We start from the raw sequence: 16,689 nt of genomic DNA, 5'->3' as shown, positions 1-16,689 counted from the left end.
CGCTCCTCACACAGGCACCTTTTGGCAGTCCTTATGTTTTAATGGCACACGTCATTGCAGGCCAGTTTTAATGGCATTAGGTTTTAATGCTGCGGCGGCCATTCAGAAAATAAGCAGGGCTATTACCAGGCTCCTCTTGTTCCTGCCAGACGGTGTTTTAGAGCGAACCCACAAGCTGTTGCATGGGAGCTTTAATGCATCTGAATTAGGAGGACTATGACTACCGTGCCTGAAAAGGCTAGAGTAAAGACCTTCATTGGCTTCTGCAGGACTGGGATTTGGTCTGTGGACTGGAGGAGGCTTATGAGGCACCCTGATCAGTGTAAGCCAGCAGTTCTTGGAAGCTCCCACACTGTTAGCCCTTGTGGTGCAGGCCCCAAAGGAGGCCATGGAGATGCCTGGGAAGGGCACGGTACTGCAGCAACAAGGCTACACGGTGCCTGGTGCTGTCCCTCTTGTACAGGGAAAGGTGCTGCATGCCTCAGCCTCATGAGGACTTTTACACCAAGGAAACAAAAGGTCCTTACACCAAGCCCAACACTCATTTCTACTGCACCAGATCTCTGGGTGAAATGACAGGGACCTCTGCTCCCCATCACCAGACCTGGAGGACTCAGCCAGCTCGCAGGGGAAGGACACAGGGCTGCAGAATATGAGGATGGGGGCTTCAGCATCCGCAGGTCTCTGGCCCACGACCCTGGCATTAGCAGCCCCGCCACGTCCCTGGACAGCTCCCCAAAGCAGGGGGTAGGTGTCCCTGCATCACACGCATGCTGTTAGCACACCTATTCAACTTAAGGGAAAAAAAAAAATCCCCTAAATGCTGCGACAGCGCTGGCCCCTCCTGGCACAAAGTCCTTCACAGCCCCGTTGCACGGCGGCGCCGCTGCCCCCGGCCCCACGGCGGGCGGCTCGCGGTCCCCCCTCGCCTCTCCCCTCCCTGCAGCACTCCTCCAGGGGGGGCTTAAAAATTGAAACAGTTCTAATTAGGGGGTGATAGGGGGAGCGAGGCTGGCTCCTGCTGGGATATGACACACCTCATTACGTCGCTGCCGCCTTGCCAGAAGACCCCCTGCTGTACCTTGGCTATAGAGCCAGGGCACTCAGAAAGGATGCAAATTAGCCAGCTTTTCCCCTCCGTCTTTCTTTCACACCCCACTCCCCAAATCGCTTTCTGCTTCCCATCCCCATCAGGACACCAGGCTGCGAATTCTTCTCAGCTCTTCCAATTACATCCAAGAAATAAAAGGGAGCAGAGGGAGGCGACAGACAAAAAGATGGGGATAATGCCGAGGCAGAGGGATAAGAATGAGAGGCTGAAGTGGGAGGAAGGAGTGATCCGATGCATCGGACACGTCGCACAGTATCTGCAAGATAACAGGATATCTGCTCCCCAGATAACGAGTGAGGGTGAACCTTGGGGGGGTCAGACACAATTAGAGGGGCTTGGGAAAGCCAGAAGATCCCTGATCTCCCAACAGGTCTGGGAGAAGCCTGTTTGGAAGAGGCTTTCCACGCACCGAGTTCTGACAGGTGACCGGCAGATCAGGGGGATGAAGTCAGGGAAGGCACAAGAGGTTCCCCACCTCCGCTAACAGCCACCCAAACAACTGCACAGACGTCCGTTTGCTCCAGCACGGCCAGTTAGAGCTCGTGGCAGAGACAGGCGACGCAAGCGAGCCTGCTCTGACATCCAGCTCCAGCAGGGAGATGCAGAGCAAGGCAGGCCCATGCTGCCCCCCCCGCCCCTTCCTGGAGCCTTTCCCAGGGGGGGAGATGTCCGACAGAGTGTGGCCATAGGCAGCTGTAACCTTGGTGGTAGACCCAAGATTGAGAAGGAACCGGGTCCTTCCAAGCTTGCACGTCACCCCCTTGTAGGCCAACCCAAATGCAAATGCCAAGGGATTGGGAAGGAGGAGGCACGGACAGGGAGCACCACGAAGTAGGAGGTCTCCTGCCACCCCACCGCGGTGACCGGGGACTTGTCTCCAGCACAGGGGAAAAGGTTAACCTGGGACCTAAATTGGGGTTTCAGAAGCATAGCTGTGTCCCTCGCGTATCAGTTTATTAAAGCCATCTTAATCTTCTTGAGTGTTCCCAAAGAACATTACCATAATCCTTTAATCCCACCTCTCCCTGGAGTGCCTGTAATGAGGGAGATGGGCGCAAGGCTTAGCTGAATGGGGACAGCAAGGCAGGAGGGGCCACGCTGGGTGGAAGGATGGGCAGAGAGCCTAACACACAGCCTGGGCAACCACCGGCACTCTGTCCCTGCTGTTACCTCCATGAACACACGTGCTTTGTGAAGGGTGCCACCAGGAGCTTGGCACAGATGGGTGCTGTGAGCCAGGCTAAGGGCAAACGCCCTCTCCATCCTCTTCTGGTCAGCCAGAAGGAAGAAAACCCCAAACACACCCTGACCTGAGTCTGGCCCTGTGGCAGGACGGACCACGGGAGCTCGGCCCTGCGCAGGCCCAGCAGTCACGAGGGGGAGGCCACTTCCTCAATTACTTCTCTTGCATAAGGCCCCAGCAGAGGTACGTGGTTATGGGATGGGCACGGATCTGGTTTCTCTTGTACCAGAGATGTTAACAGGAAGGCCAGCACATTTCTGAAGCAACCATAAACCTCACCAACCGGTGCGTCTACTCGTCTCACCAAGCTCATAGCTGTGTCCTGGAGATCTCTACCCTCCACCCGTGGTCCAGTTCAGGAGCTGCTCCTAGCTTCCTACTCCTCCATGCTTTCCTCTTCTCCTAGCCCTTTCCCACTTCTTTTCACTGCTGTTTTCCATTTCCATTCAAAATAAATAGGGGCAGAAGTGACCAAAGTGAAGAGGAAAGGGAAAAACATCTCCAGGAGAACAGCCACAGTGCAGACAACAATTCAGCGGTGCTTCCCAGCCTGCAGGGACATGCAGCAAAGGACCTCAGATGCACTGCTGCTCATCTCCCAAGGTATTTTGGAGACCTGGACCTGCTTCTAGCAAAGAAGAACTTGCAAAATGAAGAAGCTGAAGAGCAGAAGTAGGGTAGGGCTGACTGCTGGTGGAGGATGCAGAGGTGCTGCGATCTGCCCCACGAGCCGGCCTGCGCAGAGGTGAAGACATGGGAAGGGTCAAATCTGGCAACGGGGGTGCTAGAAGAAGCACCCACATGCCTGAGCACAGAGCTAAGGGATCAATGACGCCCTGGGGACAGGCAGCTGCGAGCCCACCAACCTCCCAAGGAGCTGTGGATGCCCCGTGCCTGGAGGTGCCCAAGGCCAGGCTGGATGGGGCTGGGGGCAGCCTGGGCTGGTGGGAGGTGTCTCTGCCCGTGGCAGGGGGTTGGGACTGGGTGGGCTGTAAGGTCCCTTCCAACCCAAACCCTTCTCAGTCCCATTTCCAGTGTGAAACGTGGCACCTCTGCCAAGCTCTCCACCCTTTCTCCATCCCCATCCCCATTTTTTCCAAGTCCTTCGGCACTTAGCAAGCTCCCCTCGGCAGGCTCGTGCCGTTTGAGGGATTCCTAAATCACGGGCCTACGGCTAATTATTATTATTTCGCAGCAGCAATCAGGGACGCGGGGCTCATTAACAAGTTAGCACCTCTGGTTTCCCTGGAAACCCGCAGCTGCCAGGCAACGGCTGCGGCTCCGGCCCGAGGCGATGCCACCGCGGTGCCTTCGGCTCTGTCCCAGCCCCAGAGGGATGCTCGCTCCGTGTGCCTCCAGCTCAGCGGGACGGGGCACGACCAGCCTTTAGGAAACCCTGGGGTGCCTCCCCTTGCTCCATCCCATCTGCTTCTAAGCTCGGCCCATCCACCGACGCCCTTCTGCTTCGCACAGCGCATCCTGAACGGCGCAGCCGCCTCTCCCTCCTAGCGAGGGGTGCGGGATTTCTCCCACGGAGGGGGATTTGGAGCACGAATGATCCCCTGGGGTGGCAGCGGGACAAAGCTGTGAGGTGCCTGCAGTAGCCGCATTGGAAGTGATGTAACCACTGCCAATCCCTTAGCAGCTGATCAAGATCCCTTTAAAAAGCAGCACAAAAGATTTCTCTGCTGGAGATGGGAAAATGGAGTGTTTTTTTCCTCCTCCTCCTCCAAACGAGGTTAAAAAACACCGCTAACCACATTCACTAAGCCAGACACAAAGTCTGCTTGCCCACCTCTCCCTGGAGAAGCTAAAGGGTGGCGAGGAAGGACATTTCGTGACCCCCAAGGAGCATGAAAATGAGACAGCAGCACTGGGTTGTCCGTCCGTGGCTGCTGCCCTCTTCTCACCCTCCGAGACCCACAGTGGCTTTCCCAGGACAGACCAGCACCACACAGCCTCATCGACACTCATCTCGCTTCCCCATTCTCCACTTCTTACACACCACGGGCGCCTTCTCCCCAGGACAAGAGGCCCTCCCCGGAGGAGAGCCCCTGCACAACCCCTCTGTGCAGAGCAGCTTTGGGAAGGGGCAGCCTCTGCACAGAGGATGCTGGAAGGAAGAAGCTCCTCCATCAGAGGACGTGGCTGAAAGTTGTACCAGCAACCTTGGGTGGGCTTGGGTTCTGCTCCCAGAACGATTTCTGGAGACCTGAGTGCCGCTGGGTCAGGAAAAGCCAATGGGGAAGCACAGCAGGCTAAACTGCCAGAGTCTAGGTGACAAAGCCACCATCTCCTCCTCTTAGACTCGTACTTTTAAGATGATTTATGTGTTTTTCCCCCATAGCATAAGCACAAGCTTCCATTTTAAAGCCTACAACAGCCAAGACTGAAGGTTATCTCGGACCAGCCAGCCATTTGCCCATGCTGAGGACGGAGTGCCCAGGCATGCTGCTTTCTAATACCAAAGCTATCCCATTTCCACCCTCCTCCTGCCAAGCTGAGAGGCGGCCAGGCTCATGCCTCCGAGCCGAAAGCACCTTCCCCTTTGAGCAGCCTGGCACACATCACGGCGGGCTGGAAGGCGGAGGACACGAGGTGTAGGATGAGGGGAACCCAGTCCCAGTGATGCTTTAAGGGCCCTCGATCCCCACCGCCTGATATCCCCACCTTCGCTGCATCTCCGCTGGATAGGGCCATCAGAGACTGCTCCGTGGGCTTATCTTGGGATCTCCAGTAGCTTGTTTGCCTTTTTGCAATAAGAACAGACCGAGGCAGCCCAGAAAGGTATGCAGCTGGATGCTTCAGGAGGGCTGGTCCGGCTGCCTTGTCCCAGGACAGCAGACACCATAAATACCTGCTGTGTGCAGGGTGGGTTTCCTGGAGAAAGGCTTCCCACTATTTCCCACAACCCCTACATGCTGAGGGGAAGAAAGACAGGGTCGGGCTGTGGTTCTTCAAGGAAGCAGGTCAAAACATCAGCAGCTATGCCACTCTGTGCCCACTGAAACTCTGGCTCTTCTTAGGAGACCCAAAATTCAACCAAAATGCTGATTTTCCGTGGGGTGACACATCCACTAGGGCGGTAACACGTGCTTTGCAAGGCTTTCCTGACCTGGCCCAAGGCTTGCTAAATTTCCTACACGCACACAATAGCTGAATTGTTTGGGATGAATTAGCACTTGTCAGCTGGGGCTCTACGTCTTGTCAAGACACAATGAGAAAGCACCAACTTGGGGTTGAAAAGGATTACCTTCATCAAGAAAAGACACCCAGGACAGGCAATGACCAAGCTAGCATCCCTACCCCACTCCCTCCTCCTGCCCTGGGGGCTGTGGTTTGTCACCAGCTGGTTTCGTTTGTTTAATCTGAGGTGACACGGGGGTCAGACAAAGGGTTTGGCAGCTCTCCCTCCATCCTCACCACACCAGACAAGCACGAGCCTATTGACCACATTGCCCTGCAGCCCCTACAGCTCCTGGTGCGAGAAGTCCCACAGGTCAGCCTGTTGGGCTGGGCATCACGGCGTTGTGTACCACGGGATTTTCTCAGTTTCAAAATGAATAAATAAATAAAGTGATGCATCAGGACATAAACCCAAAGCTCCCCCATCCTCCTGCCAGCTTCCACACCAGAAGATCCAACTGATCACTGGTGGGGCTCCCACGACTGTAAGTGTGTGTGAGCACACCCAGCCTTGCCCGCGTAGGGCTGACCCCAGCGAGGTGCCACCAGCTCAGCCCTCCTCACCTTCCCACCTGCCTGGCACGACTCCAGCGGAGCTCGCACTTATCTCTGTATCAGTTACTGCTGAATGAACCCTGCTCAGGTGCCAGACAAAGAGGCAGCCAAGCTCAAAGCAGGAGGGATTGCGAGGATGACACAGAATTACAGGCATCAGCATTCAGCAAGCAAGCGGAGAATGCACCGATCTATTTTTAATGGTACAATGCAAATGCTCGACAAAAGGATGTGTCTAGGGAGATTCTGCCCGGTCAGAGATTTGCATTCTTTTTTTCCCCCTCATTTTTTTTTTCTTTTTTTCCATCAGCCAACTTCACTCGGCGTGCTGGAGGCGCTTTGCCCCTCTAGCACCCTGCAGAATAATTCGGAGTGCCACCTGGGACATCCCTACAGGGTCCGCTGAGCATTAGATGGGCGTTAGATGGGGATGGCCATTCACTGCTCAGCTTTCCTGCCCCACGTACACGCAGTGAATGTATTTTCCATGGGCCAGCTCGCCTGTCAGCAGTGCTGGCACCCTCTCGGCACCAGCTCTCCGCTCATCAGCCGCCGGTGCCAAGCGAGGCTGGGGATGCGCCCGCCTGATCCCCATGCAAGGCTCGCAGCCAAGCAGCAGGAGATGGCATGAATAACTCCACTCGAGATACAGCTCGAGCAGGACCAGGCTGCCATCACAAGCTCGGAGTCTGGGGTTGTTGATGGCAAGGTGAAAACGGTTGGGGATGCTGCATTTCAAAAGAAGGAGAGCGAGGGACCCTCAGTGTTTGGATGGCCTGGATTTACCCAGCAGAGGCTGGGTTTCAAGGGGAGGTGTGTAATTGAAGCAGATACAGGTTTAATGCATGGGGATGGCTTGACTTGCTTGAAGAAAAAAACCTGCAAGCACCTAATAAGCAGTCTGTTCCCACCAGGGCTTCTGCTGCATCAGCTGAATTACTGCTTGCTCGCTTTAGACAGCAGTGCTCCTCAAAGAACTAAATCCCCTGCTATATAAGAGAAAAAAAAAAAAAACAAAAAAAAAAACAGGCAGATGAAAAGCTGTGGATGTGGGCACACCATGCACCTATGTGCCAGCTGAGTAAGGCCGGGAGGCAGGGACAGAGCAGAAGCGCGGCTTTAGCGCGGCTTTAGCAGCGCGGGAGGACAGGCTATGGGGGCTGGATGCCAGGGCCGTGCTGTCACTGCAATCTCCATACGGGATCAAAGCAGTGGTCTGCCGCGTTTCAGGTCCCCTTGCCATCACCGCCTAACCACAGGCATTTTACAACAGCCTGGGAGCAGCAGGAAGGCAGGCAGCTACGGAACAGTCATAGCATCATTTAGGATGGAAAAGGCCTCAGGAGCAAACCCAGTCCAACCTCTGTCCCTCAAAGCAGGCGTGACTTCAACACCAGAACGGGTCGTCTTGTCCTTCTGGTCACCAAATGACCCGTTCCCAGTCATCAGCAGGCTCAGAAAGGAGGCTCCCCATAACTCACCCTACAGAAATGCCACCCGGCGAACCTCCTCTGCAAATTGCGAGGGCACCCTGAAGTGCTCCAGAGAAATTCCTGAACGACATGAGGTCTCTGCCCTGAGAAACCCGAAGGCTTGGTTTAAAAGGAAAGTTACAAGGAATGCAGGCAAGTCGTGCACATGCACACCAAGGTGGGCGAATGGGGATCACGAGGGCTTTCCATGCACACCAAGCAGCATGGAATAAAGACATGAGAGAAATAGGACAAAAAGAGAGAATCGAGGAAAGGTTTCTAGCCCTGTATACATTGCTGGTATGCTCTTAATTAAATGAAGTCAGTGCAAAGCACATCGCTTATTTCATACAGCACAGCCCCTGCACCACTCCTTGCACTACCAGACTCTGCATGCAGGGAACCAGCTTCCCGTGAGCACCTCCAGGTTCTCCCCCAGTCCCTGGGCTCACACTGCACCTATCTGCTGAAATGCCAGTCCTACAAACAAGCACCACTTGGCACTGATGGAAACCAGAGGTCCTGAGCAGCAGCAAAACCCCCGGGAGCGTTCCTTGCAGCACCCACAGGCTCCCTCCATGCAGGGGATTCTCCTCTCCCTGCTCTGCCTGGCTCTGCGGGCAGCCTCAGCCTCCATTTCCCATTGGCACGGTGGGTTTTACAACCCCCCCGTTCCCTCGGCTGTGCTGTAAGCTTGCTCGCCACGCATGCGCAGGGCTCCCCGAGCAAGCTTGAGAAAAATCTTGAGCAGAGAGCTTGTTTAGCTCCTTATCTGATGGACGATCCCAGGCCACTCGCCTGCCTTCCCCAAGCATGTCAGGTGCCTCCTTCCCACTCGGCTTCAGGTGGGACAGGTGTATCTTCAGAGACGAAATTTTAAGGCTTGAAAAACAGGTTTTAAAACCCAGAGGGCAGCAGGATGCCGAGGAGCGCTCGCCGGCTTTCCCCACTGGGTGAGGACGGCGCTGAAGGTCTGGCTGCAGGAGCTCCCTCTGCATAGCAGCAAGGAGAGGAGCAGGGTGAGAAGAGGAACGGGAGCAGGTCCCCGCAGCCAGCTCTCCCAGATGCTGCCATTCATCCCACAGCGGAGGGGAAAAGGACCCACACCTCCTAGGCTGGTCTTCCAGCTGCCCCGCCAGGCAGAGGTGCAGGCATTTGCAAGCTGCATTTCTTTTATCACCCCAGCAGATTGAGTTTGCTGTAGCTGTTTGAGGATGACGGCGGTGTCCTACAAGCCAGGGCCATAAATTAAGGCTGCCAAGCACTGGAGCACCTCCTTTTCCTGCTCCCATCCCAGATACTGTGAACGTGCTCTGCACCTGCGCACAGCCGGGGCTTTGGGATCCGAGCCTGAACAGAGCTGCGCCACAGAGAAACTAACCTCTGATCCCTACCAGCAGCCTCACTTACGGGCAATGGAACAAAGCAGAAGAGGAAGGCACCTTTAGCATACCCCGTGTTTGTTACGTGGATTAACACAGCTGGTGCAGGGAGAAGGGGTAGCGATGGATGGAGTAGGACCTTGTTCAATCCATCCCCGTGCCGAGAGAAGTCATTTGGAGAAATCCTGCTGAGCCGCAGCCCCCTTTGGGGAGGTTTTTTTGGGCAGGAGGTCGCAGGGGGAACCCCGGTTTTCTGTGGGCCACACGCTATGAGAAGCCTTACCCGGCCCTCTCAGGCTTTTGGGCAATCATAATTGCGTTGTGCTGAATTTTAGAGGACAAACTCTCCAAATGCAGGCACCTCAGTGGCTTTCTCGGCAAGGTGCCTGGCACCCAGCAAAAACATGCAGGGCATACAAACCCTGTGCTATATTTGCCATAATCTCCACGCAGTGAGTCTCCCGCTGTGAATGCTTTTGAGGAGCTCGGCCAGCTTGCTCGGGTCTCCCAATCCTAGCTGAAGCTGGATTCCAAAAAGCAGTGCTGGATCCAGGGCTTCCTCCCCTGTTCCCTTACCTTGCGTCAAGGCAGGGACAGCCGCAAGCCAGGGTGGGCTGAAGCTCCGCGTGAAAACCCCTTTGGTGTGCACCGCTGCCATCTCGGCAGCAGCGCTCGCAGACCACCCGCAGCCAGGTTTGTGCTGTTCGAACCAATTCCGAGCGATGCAAGCAGCACAATTCAAGAGCGATTCAGAGGCTCTGCCATTGCAGAGAGGCATCCCAGCATCCAGCTGCTGCTCGGCAGCCCCAAATGTCCCCTCTGGTCCCAGCCGCTCGGGCAGCCCTCCCCAAACGCACCCTGCCAGCATGGCTGTGCCCGTCACAGCCGGGGAGAAGACATCCGCATAGCCCTCGTGGCTATTCTAGCCAGAAATCCCCCATCCATCCAGCTATAGGTAGGTGGGTTTTCTTGCTGCAGCAGCTCATTTTGCTCTGGGAGCCATCGCAAGGAAAAACAAAGCAAGCCAAAGCCAACAAAGTCTCTTCTGCAGCGCGGAGCATCCTCCCGGCACAGCTGCCCTCCACCAGCTGACAGAGGCCGAACCTGTATGCGCCAGCCCCCGAGCATCCAGCCCCCGAGCATCCAGCCCCAGAGCATCCAGCCCTTTGGAAAACAAAGCTCCCTGCAGCCCCGCTTCTGCCATGCCCTGAGCCTTTCGCCCTCGCAGAGGACCAGACAATACGAGCCAGCCTCAGACACCGCTCCACGGGCAGGCTGCTTTCAAGGTTAACATGGCCCCTGGGCTGCCAGGCACGATCCTCAGCATTGCCTGCTGCTCCCTAGGCTTCTCGACCATTCCCTGGGGGGTCCCTGTCTTTGCACCCCAAGTTAGAGGGGGTCACTCGTCCCTGCTAGCTGCCTGGGACAGGGACGGGCTCTTTGACACATGCTCATGCGGAGCTGCGCTGCCCACCGGGGAGCTGCTGACACCGCCGCAGTGCAAACGACAAACGCATCCGTGCCCTGAAAATCCAAATATCCTTAACAAAACAGCACCGCACCGCGTCCTTCCCTCCACCAAAACCGCAAATTACTGACCTGTGCACAGAGCTCCCCCAATGTGAGCTGAAGCACTGACATCAGCTTTTGCTGTTGCTCAGGAATTTAATTCTGGGGGAGGAGAAAGGGGTGGGGGGCAGAGCAGGAAGGAGAAGGAACTTATTTATCAATAAGGGAAATAATCACGGATCTTGTAAAAACAACCAGCGCTGCACACAGAAACCAACGTTTATCACTATGTGATAACTTGGGGGGAAGGTCAACTGCTCCCCGCACATCAGGGGAGGTCAAGGGGATGATTTCCAAGGGGCAGCTCAACTCGTCAGTCGCTCGGAGCCGCAGCAGCGAAGCGGTGCCGAACCCATGCCGGCTGCGTTTCAAAGCCAAGGACACGGGGTGCCCCTCTGAGCTCCTTCATCCTCCCCAAACCCAAACGCTCCCCCCAGCACCAAGCAGAAACACCTTCCCACCCCATCCCCTCCCACCCCATGCCACCCTAACACCTCCCCACCCACCCCATACCCTTGGGGACACCCACCTCCCCACCTCCCCACCCTCTCCCCCTACAATGCTGCCCCCCAAACCCCCCCAGACTCCCCATTTCGATGCTTTCCGACCTCATTTTTTTTTCCTTGCGCGCAAACACCCCTCCCCGTTTTTCCCCTCCGGGCACCCAGAGGGGATGGAGAGCCCCCCCCCCCGCCCCGGCCGCCCCCCCCGGCCCGCACTGACCCTGGCGGGGCCAGCCGCGCCGCTCCGCGGGTTTTCCGCTGGCGCGGCCGCTGGCGGTGCCGCGGGGCCCGCATCCCGCACCGGGGCGCGCACCGGGTGCGCACAGCTCCGCGCTGCTCCGCGCCGCTCCGCGCCGCCGGGAATGCGCCGGCGATGAGGTCATGCCTCGGGAGGGAGGGAGGAGGAGGAGGGGGGGGGGGGGGGGGAAGGAAAAAAAAAAAAAAGGAAAAAAAAAAAGAAAAAAAAAGCGTTGACGTCACCCGCAGCCAATCAGCGCGGGAGGAGCTGGGCAGGGTGACGGCAGCCCCGCGGGCGCGGAGAGGCGCGGAGAGGATGCTGAGGGGGGTGCGCGGAGGTGGGGTGCCCCCACCCCCCGAAGTGGAGGGCAGGTGGAGGTGCTTTGAGGGAGGCCGGCCTTCCCGCTGCCGAAATCTGGGTGTTAACATCCACTCCGGAGGCTTTTTCGGGGTCCGGCCTCCGGTCCCCGCTGCCAGCCTCACCCAGCACCCCGCTGGTGGCCACCAAAGGCGGACTCGATGGAGACCAACACAACACGAGGCCGATGGAGGCACGAGGATGGAGGCCGATATGGTGTGAAGGCTTGACCTCAGCCCGGTCTCCGTCATCCCACACCTCAGCAGGACGTGGAGGCCACGTGGCCCATGTGCAGGTGGAGGACGGAGCTGGGGGTTTGTCCTTGGACGTGGCCCGGCAGCTCCAGCTTAGCGAGGGATTAGGGTTTAGAAGCTTTGCTGGCGCTTAGGAAATCAAGGGAACCTTCCTCCCCGCTGCTGATACGGATGCCGGGCGTTTTGGAATTAACTCTCTTCTCTCCAAACACACGGTGTCATTTTTTTTTTGTAGAGCACCAAGGGTGTAGAGCCCCGGCTGCTGGGACACACCGTGATGCTAAAAATCTCGCTGTCTTCTCTTCTGCTGGCACAAAAATCAGTCCAAAGCGTGTTGGTGGGGAAAATTCTGCAAAACCAGGGTTACTCCACCACGTGCCTCTAAACTGTGTGGGTTTAGGTCCTGGTAGCATAACTGGTGGGAAGGTGCTGTGCTAGCACGGGGCCTTGCTTCTCTACCTGCTCTGGAGCACTCGTGGGCTAAAAAAAATAAGAAAGACCCCTTTTCAGGGGCAAAAGAAGGAAAAAGAAGGGATAGGTTGAGCTGCTAACTCCCGCTGAGGTCTGACCTGCAGAGCAAGCAGCAAACAGGAGGAGAGGGGGAGATGCTCCTCCAGCCAGGGGATGGGGGGGACGTGGCTCTCACGGGATGCTCAGGCCCACGGCTGGGCAGCTCTCCCACACCCACTGCTGCTGTGCCGGGCTGGGGGGAGAAAGCAAAACAAATGATTCACGGGCACTAAACCACTGCCAGGATTGCAGGGGCCAGGAGCAGGTGGCGAGGGAGGCTTGCAGAACTTCACCTGACTCTCAAAGCCTCAAGCGAACCCGATTTAGATCCCGACCCCGTCCGACCTGAAAGTCGTGGTTCTGGCTATGCCGAGAAGGGCTCCCCGCTCTCTGCGGTGCTATCAGCGCGGCGTTCAGCCGAGGGCAGGGCTCATGGGTGCTCATCCACGCTCACCAGACCCTCAGCATCCCTACGTTACACATGGGAAACGAAGCAGGGAGAGCTGGGATGGTGCTGTGATGGTCACACGGGCAGAACAAAGCAGCGTCGTGCTCCCGGCTCCCATGTACCAGATGTGAAGCCATTGTCACCGCCAGGGGCCGGGTCCCCCCTCCCCGGCACGCTCAGAATGAGCAAAAACACTGCAGCCAGTTGCTCGTCGCTCACGGGGAGTGCTTTATTTCGGATAAAAAGCACTTCAAAAAGAATTCACCCTCTTCGCCTCACTCTGCTTTTTCCTCTTCCCCAGATTTCAGGCGCATCTGAAGATTGATTGCATCCCAGCTACGTGGTTTGAATGCAAGTTGCGCTAGCACACGTAATAGTTTTTGCTAAAACGTTTTCCAAGACCCGTAATTGCCATCGCAGGCCAAGTGCGAAACTAAAAACCGAGAGAAAGAAACTGCTGCCAAACCGACGAGTCCATCAAAAAGGAGAGACTTGTTCACCAACCTGCAATTGCTTTAAATGCACAAATATATGTATTTTTTACTCTCGGCTGGTGCTCTGTGCCGGGCTATTGGTGCAGCCTGTGAGGAGGAGCGCTACCTGGGGGAGCCCCGCTCGCTGCCTGCCTCCCGCAAAGCCCCAAATGGTGTCACCGCGCTCTGCACAGTGCGTGAGCAGGAGAAAGCCCCGAGCAGCATCACGAGGCAGCCTCGTTTCTCGCAGGGAGGGCTGCACAACGTATCTCTCTTTCTTGGTTTCCCCGAGAAGAAAAATATCTGCCTGCGCCCGGCGTGGCTCAGCACTTCCAGCTGCAGCGCGTGCATGTAGCAGAAGCAGCGAGCGCGCAGCGGGTTGACTGCAGCAGTGCGAGGCTGGGGGTCTGCACGCCGTGCCGCTCCTCTTCGTGCTGCAGCAGCGCTCCTTCTGCAGCCCTGGCTCTGTGCTGCCAGGCGTTCCTGCCAAAGGGAGAAGGGGAAAGCAGCACAAAGTCGTGCGTTGAGTAAATTCCCTTGGCACGGAGCACAGGTCAAAGGCAGGGGATGGGAGGAGCGGGACCTTTGTACCGGGCACGGAGCGAGCACACTGCGGGATGCAAAGCCGGTGGTGGCAGCTAGCTCTCCTAGAGGCTTTGCGGTGACAACCCTTAGCACAGCTGGCCTTTCTCCCTGCAGGCTGAAATGCTGTGGTCATGCACGTGGCTTTGTCCTGGAAAGCGAGGCTGAGTGAGGAATTCACTTTTTGGTGTGCCAGAAGCTGCCTGGGGTCACGCTCACACCTCTAAGGGCAGCAGGAGGGAGAGGACGGGGCCAGGGGAAGGAGAGAGGTGCTAAACGGTTTTGTTTCTGTACAGCCAGGCCTTAAAAAAGGATCCTTGCCCCATGCTTCTTGGGGGCAAGGCATGGTCTTCCCTCTTTCTTCTCCCACTGCTCCTTGCTGCATATGAACCAGCCCGGCTCAGCGCAGGGGTGAGGGCTCTGTCAGCTCCAGACCCTTTTTCCCTGCCCCTCTGCAGGTTTTTGTTCAGCTGCTCACCAGTTGCTAGGATTTTGTTGTTGTTGTTTCCTACGTCGCTTAAACCGTTTTCACTGATGAGAGCATCTGCTGCCATCTGTGCCTCCCCCTCCTTCCCCGCACCGGTCCGGGCGGCGAGCTGGGCGCCGCAGGATCTGTGCAGCCCGATCCTGCCCCGAATACCGGCAGAGAGTGGGGCAGAGGCAGCTCCATCAGCACCCCACTTCTCCCCCTGCATCTGCAGGTCTGCAGCTCCAGCGGTGCTGCGGTGCCCAGCTCCCATGCCAGACCAGGACCCAGTGGCACTCGGCAAGGCTGCAGCTCCGCGAGGCCCGATGAGACACCTTTGAAAATACAGTGGTGAAGGGACTTTGGGAAGGCCCCCCCTTTGTACTGTAATTTGGGTATCGATGCAAAATCAGGGGCTGGCAGCTCTCCCCCTGTGGGAACGCGGAGCTGCTGGGCCGGGCTGGGAGGTCGCTACCCGAATTAGCCGCCAGCGCCGCGCTGCAGCTTGCCCTATTTATCACAGCCAACCCGTGTAGACGTAGGAGAGCCACGGGGTCACGTTTGCTGCCGGGAGGAAATCCAAACCAGTTTAACCCAGCTGGGATTTGCCTGCAAACTGGCTCGGCAGCCTTCGCACGGAGGTGGCATCACCCAGCCTGGGGCTTGCGTAAGCACGGCGGTGTTTGCTCACACGCCAGGGCACCCACACCCCTCTGCTCTGCACGGCCTCGCAAGGTGATTTCGAGAGGTTCCTGGTGCCCAAAGCCACCTTCTTGTCCTCCTCGGCTTGCTGGTGGTGCTGGGCAGCAGGGACCACGGCGGAGCGGTGTGCGGGGGCCCTCTGCCTGCATCCCGCAGCACGGCTGCAGGCGGGCAGGAGCTGCAGCTCCTCGAGCTGCTGGCGGGGCCGTCGGTCTGCAGAGACCACAAAGAGCAGATGTTGGTCCGGGAAGGACCTCGTGATGTGTAAAAATTCAGCTCCGTGTCTCCATCAGCCTCTGCTGATGCTCCGAGGTCCCCCCCGAAGCCGTTTCTTCTCCAGGCTCAGCCTCTCCTCCCATCACCAGCCTTGGCAGCCTTTCCTGAGCCCCCACCAAAAGCCTGTCACGTATGGGGGCCCCAAACCAGGAGCAATATTTTAGACACCACCTAACGATACTGACTAGTGGCAAATAATCCCCACCCCCCCCGCCTTCCCGTTTCCCCCCTCTGGAGCTAAAGAAAAAGAAAAAAAAAGAAATCCTCATCAACCTGCCAAGCTAAATTTCCTGGAGGAATACAATTAAATCTTCATGTGGCAATGCGACCATCACTCCCGATATCAAATGGCTTCCCAAGCCAAGACGGTTCCTCTCTTCCACCCCCTCCGCTCGGTTTTCGCTCCTGCTGCTGAATGCAACAGAGGCTGCGGCTTCGCAGCCAAAAAAAGGTGCGAGCTGGAGAGCGCCCAGTGAAGTTGTGAGTGGCAGAAGTGAAAAGGCACAGAAGCAGCCCTTGAAATCCTCCCTTCTGTTATGTTGGGTGGCAGCCTTGGCAAACCCTGAAATTCCAGAATTTTCCTGTACAATTGGGAAAAAAGAAAAAAAAAAAGCGATGAGAGTACCTGTTGTATTTGGCTGCTGCTTTTCTTTCCTTTGTTCCCTCAAAGATTAAAATAAAATAAAATCAGAAAATAAAATAAAATAAAATAAAATAAAATAAAATAAAATAAAATAAAATAAAATAAAATAGAGATGCGCCCGATCAATTTGCAGGGTTGCTGTGCACCTCAGCCCCTCCACAGCACACTTCAGCCTTGGCACGGAGATGCCTCGTACAAGGTGGGTGTTGCCAGCAACAAATAATAAACGTGAGGGTTGCTGATAATAGTCCACCCTGTCTGTGCCTGACAGTTTGTGCATGCAGAAATGCTGCGGAGTCAGTGCAGTGTTCCCCCTGGTTCATTAAAGAGGCAGTCCGTCGGGGGAAGATGCTGGCAGCCCATTTGTCACGCCGGTTAAAGGCAGGAGAGGCTGCCTTTGGGTTGCTCTTGATTTTTGCCAGCTCTGATTTTTTATATATATATAATTTTTTATTTTTTTTTTGTGTGTGTTCTGAGCAGGGCGAGAAGTTGGGGTTGGCTCCCCGGAATACCACCCGCAGGGTGGCCACGGGGCATGGGGGCTCACAGAGGGCGATGCGCTTCCCGGATTTTTGGTAGTTCAGGAGGTGCCTCCCACTTCAGTCCTGTGGTGACATCTAAATCTGCCCCACACATTTTGGGTTTTAGGCCAATTCTTGCCATGCATTTGAGGCATTTTTCTCTTTCTCTTCATGCACAGAGTGGGAGAGGGGAGGACA

At 56.5% G+C, this 16,689-nt stretch overlaps 1 protein-coding gene across 2 annotated transcripts in view; it reads right to left on the bottom strand.

The window, feature by feature from the left end:
* The window catches only part of DUSP8 (dual specificity phosphatase 8), a 36,209-nt gene extending 24,796 nt beyond the window's left edge, over window positions 1–11,413 (bottom strand). The window contains exon 1 of one of the 2 annotated variants that reach the window (XM_083837976.1): window positions 11,242–11,413. The gene's annotated coding sequence lies outside the window, so the exon portion shown is untranslated. Of the gene's footprint in view, window positions 1–10,548; window positions 10,961–11,241 lie in introns of those variants that run through there. The other variant, XM_083837977.1, reaches the window with a different exon arrangement.
* Window positions 11,414–16,689: the final 5,276 nt, after the last annotated feature.

The sequence above is a fragment of the Anser anser genome (genome assembly GCF_964211835.1).
Source record: "Anser anser genome assembly, chromosome: 5".
Classification (NCBI taxonomy): domain Eukaryota; kingdom Metazoa; phylum Chordata; class Aves; order Anseriformes; family Anatidae; genus Anser; species Anser anser.
Note: the sequence above shows the minus strand (reverse complement) of the source record. Positions and strands in the feature narration are given on the sequence as shown.